Genomic DNA, 10718 nt, shown 5'->3' on the forward strand with positions numbered 1-10718 from the left:
TACTGCAAATTCGTAAAGTGTTCTGGTAACACGAGGTCTAAAAAATGTTCGTTAAGTGTTCTGGAAACAAGGGGGTTCGATGCATGTTCGTATAGTGGTCTTGGAACACGGGGTATAATGCATGTTTGTAAAGTGTCGTCAGAAGCAACACTTTCCGTTTTTAATGTTCTTTTCGTCCGAAGGAAGTCTTTTTTTAACGAAGACCATGTATTAGAGGAAACTGTCATCCTTGATAAGCGGATCTGACGATAATAGACTAATTTAATACAAGTATAAAGTATATTTTATCCAAGCTCGGTTTCATTTGTTGAATATGAAGCAAGAACATGAAGCATACTTGTACCAAGTAAATATTCTTTCCTTCATTATACTAATACATGGAAAATTCATTCGAATATTTAAACATGCTGGTTAAAAGGAAAAGGGTCCAGAATTCCGTATGTTTAAATGTAATTTTTCAGTGTATGTTGCATCAGTTGACACGTTTTTAACCACATCTGAAAAGTAAAACAATCAACAAACATCCTCAGCTAATGGCAAAATTGTCATTATAGTCCGCGTATCTAAATCACTTTGCTTTTTATTCGTTAAATGACGGCTAATAAACTAGTCAGGCGATAATGTTGAGCTGACCGGTGACGTCGGCTTTCCAGCCGTAATAAGCTTGCACGGAAGCAGTGACGCTAGGGACAACAGGCAGTTTCCGAACCCGAAACGGATTATTTCTGTAGCTCCCAACTTCCAGTCCACAGCCGACACAACAGCGGACCGACAGAATCACCCCGTATAGGTCAGACAGTTTGGTTTACCATGTTTTATTTAAACAACAAAGATAGAAACAACAACAATATTTATTCCGTAAAAATAACAAACTCATAGCCTACAACCGAGCTACTATGTCGAAATCACAATCGTATTTTGCAATGTTTGGTGACATTTGCGTTACGATTCTGATAATTATTAAATAGCCTGTTTTCATTGGTCCGCATGCATACAATTAGTTTTTCATGATCTTATTTTTGATAAACTTAATATGTGGTACATTCTGATCTGATTCTTTACGAGAGTGTGTCATCACACCAGGATGTCGTTAAACTGTAGAACGGTTTTATATTCATGTTATAGAAATTGTAAGTTGGAAATGAGCAGTCTCACTAATAATGACGAATATCCCCCTCCCCTCCCCACCTAACAACCGCATTTAAAACGCGCCAGGATATCGAACGTTGTTATAACCATGTTAAAAAACAAATTGTAATGTACGAGATCGGCAGTCTCAATCATGAAGCAAATACTTTCCCAAATTTTCACTTGCGAAGCTTACACGAAAAAGCTTCGCATTATGCGTCAAATAAACACTAGCCCCTTTTTACATTTGAAGCTATTTCTGGCCGCAGTTTCACTTACAGACCTTACACGGAAAAGCCTTAAGGGATTGATAAACCACTAGCTCCAGTTCTCAGTCGTACTTTCGAAGCACGTGGGCGCTACCGGTCCCTCACTGGCGATGCAGATGACTTCACTGCGGAAGTTGTAGGAGCCGTTCTTTTGAAGCCGCGCGGTTCGGCAGATTTTGGTTAGCACGCGATGCACGCGTTTCAGTTGAAGTTGCCACGCAGGCGCCATAGACGAAAACGGGTCTGAAAAAGATTCGTGTTATTATAATATCTCGCACAATTTTAACACGGTTACGAGGAAATTGGAAAATAGTTTTAGAATGAAGTTATAGAATAATGTTTAACAAGATGGAATGGTTAACACCACCGGCGCGCCTCTTATGTCACATGCGAATATTTTCTTTACAACCCTAAATGTACATTAATGTAGATTGATGGAGTTGCCTTCATAAAAATGAGCCTCGCTCTGTGAAAACAGGGATAAATGAAAAGTGTCGTCCCAGATTAGCCTGGGCAGTCCGCATATTAATCAATCTAGAAAGATTTTCGTTGAGAAGAGAATTATTTAAAAAATTAATTCCATTAAAGTGGAAAGTGTCTTCCCTGATTAGCCTGTGCGGACAGTGTACGCAAACACATTAATCCTCGTTTTCACAGGGCGAGGCTCACATACATTCATCATAATCATACAAGTAAGTGTTACTTTAATGGAACTGTAAATATGGCACGTGTACAAGACTTGTCGCACCTTTATATATACATTTTTTATGGTTTCAGCTGTTTAGTTTGAATGACTTAAATAAGTTCATTCCAAATGGCATAGTACATGTATTGTGAATCATCCAAACGTGAACAGTTATCAAGCCGTTTCGCAGAAGAAAATAACGCGAACATTTTAAACAAGTGTATCCGTTTCAAACTGAGAACGTTATGATGATGGTGATGATGATGGTGATGATGATGATGATGATGATGAAGCTGATTATGATGATGATGATGATGATGATGATGATGATGATGATGATGGTGATGATGATGATGATGATGATGATGATGATGATGATGATGATGATGATGATGATGATGATGATGATGATGATGATGATGATGATGATGATGATGGTGATGATGATGATGATGATGATGATGATGATGATGATTATAATCATGGTATTCATAGTGCTGCTGATGATTATAATGATAATAAGCATCATAAAGAGTTCTATTTTGGCGATAATAACGCTGTTGTTTAAAATGTATGGTTTTTTCTCAACGATAATTACGTTACGCCATCCTTAAATGAAACCAATTTACGATCTCACCATCAAGGATGTCTTCGGTCGCTCCGTGCCCAGTAACGTAAAATTCGGCATCAACGTAAGCATCATAAACGGTCGACACTGACGTAACATGCGCAACGCCGCTAACCGGAAGTAGCGGCGATGAAAAGGCACACCGGGCAGTTGTAGCTGGAGAGGAAGGCCGGATATTCCAGTCGCAGTATCGCGATTTCGTTCGCCGGGTAGGGTTCGCCTATGTATCCAGTCTCTTTAAACAATATAGATATGAGTGATAGTAGTAACGCGTGTACGGACGTAGTTTTATGAAAAGGCATTTACATAATGACTCTTATAAATGAAAGTTAAATAATAGCCATTTAGTTAAGCGCTTAGTTATAAAGCCCTTTTAGCTGTATTTATAAGACAGCTTTTTTGGTGATGTAGCGCTACAATACTTTATCGTATGTGTTGGTGACCCGAATCGTCTGTATCCAGTCATCGGAAGTGAGCAAAGAGTCGACGCTGAGGACTACCGAGTATTCTTTATCCGAAGGCAGCCTGTTTATTATACAATAAATAAGCGACTTACATTGCAAAATGTATCATTCACATTGTGTTTATATATTATACGTATTTTTTTAATTACTTAACAACTCAATTTGTGCAGGCGTTTAATGATTAATTAATCAGGAAAATCTTCAACAAAAGCACACATTATTTTAAACTTTAGTCGACGCTTTTGATGTTTTTTATTTATTTAAAGGACATGAATATAATTAATACATTAATTTAATATAAATGAATCATTGCACAGTTAATGTATGATTGTCGTTTTCAATTTACTTGACTGTCATGAAATGTGAAGCGGATGCGTTATATCCCGTTATATCAAAATGGCGACGTCTATGCCGAGACATGTTTTTTCCGCCGTTTATACCCTTTATTTCGTTTGTTTAATTTTTTAAAATGACGCTCACTTTCCAGCTATATCAGTAAACATGTGTGTGTTTTGCATATCTACACTTCATGGGCATAGCATATTTTAAGTTCCAATTTAATCTACTGAGACATTTCCAGACCGAACTTATAACATTTCATGCGGAATAAAACTAATTGATATATAATCAGGTTGATTTTTGTTTACGCGTTTGCGTTTTGTGATAATTCTGGGCAAAGTATGGGGTGAATTCCTCAATCGTTTTAAACCACAAATGTATGTAGTGATTTTTCAAAAGCAGTCACATCCACTGTATTCATTCGTTTATGTTTAATGTATTGTATGCATTTCCTCTACTTGTAAATAAGCATCCCGTTTGTAATAACGGGGCTTAATGCACGTGTGTAAAGTGATGCCCATATTAGCCGCCCACACAGTAGGACGGAACTTACCACTGAGTCTTGATTTTGGTTTAGAAGAGACTTCCTTTATATCGAACAATTCCATATTAAAGGAGAGTGTCGTCCCTGATTAGCCTGTAATCCCCTTTTTGCAATAGTGAGGATCATATGAATATGTCATTTGCATTAAATAAATGAATATCGCACAACTATATACTCATCATGATACTGGAGTTTCATTTCTCATATATATCTAATGGATGTTGCATTATATTGAGAACTTACGTCTCATAGATTTAAAGCCATACAACATATTTTATTACTTTATTACTTTGATATATTCCATTTCAGGTTTCAAAATTAATAAGCAATCCGGCATTCTGCATTCACAAGATATATGACCGATACAGGGAATCTAGATGAACAAATATGACTATCAAGAAACTTTGAATAATAACATATAGTATGCAAGATTATATAATGCAGGTGTGCGTTATGGCATGCAATTCTACAGCAGCTAGACGATTTACATTCTCTCATCTACCAGAAATGTTGCACTGAGTTTTAAGCTTTAGAACATTTGTGAACGGCATCATTAATATACTTAAAGCAACATAAACAAATTGCATCGCAAAGTAACAGTTATGATTTGACATTTGGATTAACATTACCGTTTGAGTTTATGAGATTGACACATTGGAAAATGCTTATATTTAAATTCATCAGATTTAAATTATTACAAACACTGAAAAATAACAAATTCAGTTACAAGTCATGTACTTAACTCTTCAAAGCGTTAAAATAACGGACACATTACATTGTAAAGGAGCTTTAACTTTTTAGTAATGAATCAAACAAGCCTTTTTATTACGTTAAACGATTGTTAACAAATCGTAAATATGTAATATATTATGAAACATTGTAAAGTATCAAATTCATTTTCTAGCGTACTAGTAATAATGTTTTCCATCTTAAGCATACATACATTTCCGAAAAAAATCCTCAAGGAAAAGTTGTAATATATGCTTGCGCTATCAATAAATGTTAGGATATTAATAAACAAGATAAACGTTTTAGTAATATCACAACTGGTTAGTTACCTGTTAATTTTAATAAGACATTTGTCATTGACAGATATTTGAATAATCCAGCGCTTCACTATTCTTTTCGGAACACCACAAGAAGCGGGAATGTATCGGCCGGTTAAGATTCGCATTCCGAGTGATAGACAAACAGTTTCCTTTCGTCGCAATAACGCCAGCAGAGAAGCCGAGTACATTATTTAAAATCAAAGCGATGAAGGAACTGAAGTTGTTCGCTGTTGTATAATCTTAGACGCAACTCAGTTTTCAAAATTATGTTATAGCTTTTTATATGGCAAGTTTGAAACGAAACACAACCCATTCACATTTATAAAGAGTGTGTCTTAAAGCACAGGTCGAGATGTGTTTTTTTTTTCTAATCATTAATAAAAAGGTAATTTAAGCATCATTTTGGGAAAACAGGACTTAATGCATATGCATTAATTTTCATTCCAGTAACAGAGACTGTCTTTAAACGAAAAACACCATAAAATCAGAAAGAGTCGTCCTTGATTAGCTTGTGCGCACTGTACAGGCTAATAATTGTGCACAGGCTAATATTATTATCTTGACATGCATTATGCCCCGTTTTCCCTGAACGCAGCCAACATGTACAGATTTCAATGATAAACACTAGACTGGCCAATGTCGTCTTACAAGCTGTTAAACACTATTGATTAAATGCACACTGCAATAGTAGAGCAGACGCTTCTAGCATCGTCGTCTGTATAATTTTACTGCAGGTAGTGAAGACAGGCAGAGGTTATCGTTCATAGGTTAGCAAACAACAGACTGACTTGCAGTTATCGTTCTTAGCGTAGTTAAAATCAAACTGGCTTGCAAAACTGCCTCTCTACATTAGTGTGAGCTAACACTCATAACTAACAACAAGCAGCCGCGCTCTTGGGAAATGGGGCTTAATGTATGTGCATACATTGTCGTCCAATATTACCATGTGCAATCCGCACACGCTAATCAGAGAAGACACTTTCCGTTTTTATTGTAATTTTCGTTTAAATGAAGTCTCTTCTTAGCGATAATCCAGTTTAGACGGAAAGTGTCGTCCCTGATTAGCCACGCTTAAATGGGATGGCATTTTATGAACATTCATGAATCACAGTTTTCACAGAGCTCAATAAAAACAATGCAGCAACAGCATAACTCGTGCGCTATTGCCACAAAACAGCGGGGTAAATTATGACGTAAAATACGCTATAAATGATATGATTTTTACGTGGCGTATAAATAATTTTGACAATCCATATTCTTATCAGAGATGCTTTCGGTTTTAAAATTAAAGCCTGAAACATTAGCCTAGAGTGTGACGGAGGTGTTGACTATCAGGACGTAGCGGTATTCGTCAGGGTCTAAACGGAACAGAGACTTCAGCGATATTCCCGGGGATCCGATTTCTATTGTCCAAATGGATTCCACAGGGATTAATTTTTCATTTCCAACTGACTGTTTTTGTGCGGAATTTAGCTGCTGACCACTACGTTGTGATCGTTTTTTATTTGCAGAGTCGCTTCCCGTATCAATGGCGGTGTAGACGTTTAGAATCCGATTGAGCCTCGTTCTGGGAAAACTGGATTGTATACATGTACGTAAAGTGTCGTCCCAGATCAGCGTTAGCAGTCCGAATTTGGTAAACAGAAGGTTTTATACATGTACGTAAAGTACGGCATAGCTGTTTACCCAGCTTTTCACATTAAATGACTTACATAACGCCAGCAGACACGCATATATATTTTCGAATATTTCAAAGGCTGATTCGAGATAAAACTTCTGAACTTTGGCTACATTACTATGTCTGTGCTCAGCGCAAAGGATGTAGCACTGTTCAGTGTAAGGAATTCCGGACTACTGTATGTTCAAACGACACAAATTGTGGCCTAGTTACGCGTTAACATCTATCTCCCAGAATTTCAGTGTCAGTACTCGTTCACTAAATCGTCCAGTGAATATATAAGTGACTATCGATAAACACAGTTTTGCTTTCAAGATGAGAAAACATACATTACCGAAATAGTAAAGTGTCACGATAAGGGGAAAATCGTTTAATTATCCAACCACAATGTTTGCCGTACTCGGTCAGCACGTGTGGAAATTGTTCCTGAACGCCTGGATAGGCCGCCATTATTTACAAGTTTGCTATTTTGAATTCAATTTTGTATCGAAAAGCATTGTGCTAAAATGTGCCATTTACAATTCGCAATGAGATTTTTAATGACCCTCGTCATGCGAAAATGGATCTTTATTTCGTATGCGTCAATCCTATATATAGCCCATTGAGTGAATTTATAGCCAATAGCATCGCCTCTGACCAGACTGCGAAAAACGCACATGTTGGGTTTAAGATACCCTGAACGAAACGCATAAGACCCATTTTTGCATGACGCGGCTATGCAAGTGTGGTTTAAATGTGTTAAAGAAAACTGCGTTTAAATCAAATATTAACATACGATTTATATTTTGATAGTGAAGAAATATACTCATAATAAGGCATGTGAGGACACATATGATGTGCGCTCCCGTGGTATAATTTTATCTACTGACACTAATGTGTGGTTTGACAATGATATCACACATTTCATGCGACAATTATGGGTCTTTCAAGTGAAAAAAAAACGTATGGTAATATACAAATGCATGCATTTTAGTGTTCTTTAGTGTAATTTTGTAATAATATTTTGGTTGCTTGTTAGATAAGAAGTAGTGCAACAACAACAGTAATATTGTTCACATGTGAATACGCATTTAAGAGTACGTTTGTATGCGTGGTCAGAAGGTCTTCATGTCATCGATCACGCCTCACTAACTTTTTCTAGCAAATTATTTTAAAACAGATCCGACTACGTCTCTCATGTTCGCTCTAGCCTGTTACGAAACATTTATGCCGGTTTGTACTTTGTAGCCATATACTTACAGTTACTGGTCATGCGATTTTCCAATATTTTGCTATCAAATGGTCAGCAATCTTTTCGATTGTTTAGAGATTAAGAAATTCTTATGGTGTATAATGTACATCTCTTTTTGACCAACGTAAATACAGTGATTCATATTGTTTAACCATTTAACGACCTTGGACTAAAATATAATTTAACTTATTAAAACAACATAATAAATACATGTTTGATATAAGTTTGTATTCTGTTGAATATATATGTGTGCCATTTCATCACTTCTGCAATTATACTTTACATTTCAACAGAATGACAGACAAGACCAAATCACTATAATCCCCTGACTTGGAAGATATGACATGTGAATATGTTTGATACGAAAATAATAATTCACATAAATGTGTACTAGATGTTAGCTTTAAGAACGAAAACAAATTTTCAGAACGAACACATGTTTCTCCCATTCATTTAGCCTGATTTCAGATAGTGGTCAACATTGTCTTAAATAATCCTAAAGTGCCACATTGAATCAAATACATAAAAAAAATCACATATTTTATAAAACGTTCTGCCTGACATACTTAACCTACTCTCAATAGGAGTGGGCTTCGTCTACTGAAAATACCAATCATGGTGTGAAATGTACGTGTGCACAGATTAACGTGTACGTTTTTAAGTTTGTCATTCCCATGAATTAGTGACTTGTTCCCATGATTAAGAACGTCATTCCTTCTTTCTCATTCCCACGGGTAAGCTTTTTCATTCTCATTACAAAGTTATCTCGTTCCCACTACCTTATTAATCGTGGAAACAACAAAACAAATCTTTGGAGCGACTTACATAATATCTGCATGAAGAACAATCCCAATGGAGTGAAACAACAAGAAATGGATCAGCAAATCACATACATTAACATGATTATATCCCTAAACATACCAAAACTACAATGATATTATATTATATGACATGTGCTATGACATGTGCTATGTCTTTAAAAAAACAACAACAATTAATGTGCACCAAACTACAGAAATTATTCAATTTAATAACACAAACATTATAACCGTGCAAAGGCAATTATTAATTTCTGATTAAGTCCTGATCGTTAGTTATACACAATCAATGGTTAAAAGACCTGGTGGTACGTTGCATAAAGTTTTCTTTATTCAAAAAGTTTTGCTATTGCAAAATGTTAATTTGGGAAAATCGAACAAATTAAGACATGATTTTGAACCTTAAATCTACTTTTACCAATATAGTTTATTACTTATAAATAGGTTGTTTATATATTATAGAAACAATTTTATTATAGCTAAATATACATACAAATAAACAAAATATATTTTTGTTGGAAAAATTGAAAGCAAAAATTTGAAATATTACACAATTTTGTCCAATAAAAAGCTGTGTATAATTGTTCAACAACAAAGCAGACATGTTTAATGCAAAGCAAGCTGATATAAACAACAACGTATGTATGGAATCTAATACTAAGACATCAGATGAGTTGGGAGATTTACGGAACCCGGCCGCAGTGAATGCGCGTCAATGACATCTAATGTGGAGCAGTCAACATGAAAACAGCTTTTACAAACTTGTAAACAATCAACTAAAAGCAATAATTCAAAACTGGAAAATAGTCACAATCAGTTAACAGCTATAATTCAAAATTAGACACCTTAACAAGCAACAACAAGTCAATAAATAAAAATTAATATATTAACACATATTGCTTCAGTGTTAAAATATACAATGTGAATTTGTATGAGAACATGCACTTATAATATTCAGAATACCAAACTTTTAGCACTGTATGGCCAATTTTGGCAATTAAAATATGATGAACTTAAATTGATGCCATACTGGTAAATTTGGTATAACGCATAGAAATAAACAATTATGCAAACCATATTTCTTTAGTGATTATTGAATGCATATAGTATATAGTTTATAGTGTGGAATAATAAAAAAAAGATTCAATGTTCTTGTTACGTTGAGAGGTACAATTATACTCTAACAAGGGAGACGACTTTTATTTAGTATATCACAATTGCTCTCCCTTGAATCGTTCTTTACTGTTTTCCAAATTTCCAGATAATAGTTGCTTATTATAATAACTGAAAAGCTTGACATAAAACAAGGTGTTTCTAATGCTTAAAGTATATTATTATGTTAATGATCTGATATTATGCATATCTTAATTAACTATACAGGTTAATGTGCGCATTCATCCAAAGCAATTCTTTTTCTCTATTGCCTGATATGTAAATGATGTTTAATATGTAACAATTTTGTACAAATGAATTCATACAGTGAATGTATCTGTTTGAAATGGCAACATTTTATGAATAATGTACAAACAAAAACATTAGCTTTGCAGTTGATCTATTTACAAACGACAAAATAAACTTATAAACAGTGACACATAAATCTGTGTAACGTTATTCACTTATTACATTAGAAAAGCTGGTCGCAAATGTGTACATACAAATATTCAAAGCATAATGAACTTTTAATGCTAGAATGCAAATGTCAACATAAATAATGAGCATGTCAGTATATGATACAACAAGAACAATCTACAACCATATCTAGGAACATTATTCATGAAAATACTCACTTTGAAACAAAATTAATTGTGGATGAATTACTATCATATTTTCAACAATGAAAGCATCCTTTTTTAATAATTAAATAAACTCCATTACAATTATGATG

The sequence above is a fragment of the Dreissena polymorpha genome, chromosome 1 (genome assembly GCF_020536995.1).
Source record: "Dreissena polymorpha isolate Duluth1 chromosome 1, UMN_Dpol_1.0, whole genome shotgun sequence".
Lineage (NCBI taxonomy): Eukaryota > Metazoa > Mollusca > Bivalvia > Myida > Dreissenidae > Dreissena > Dreissena polymorpha.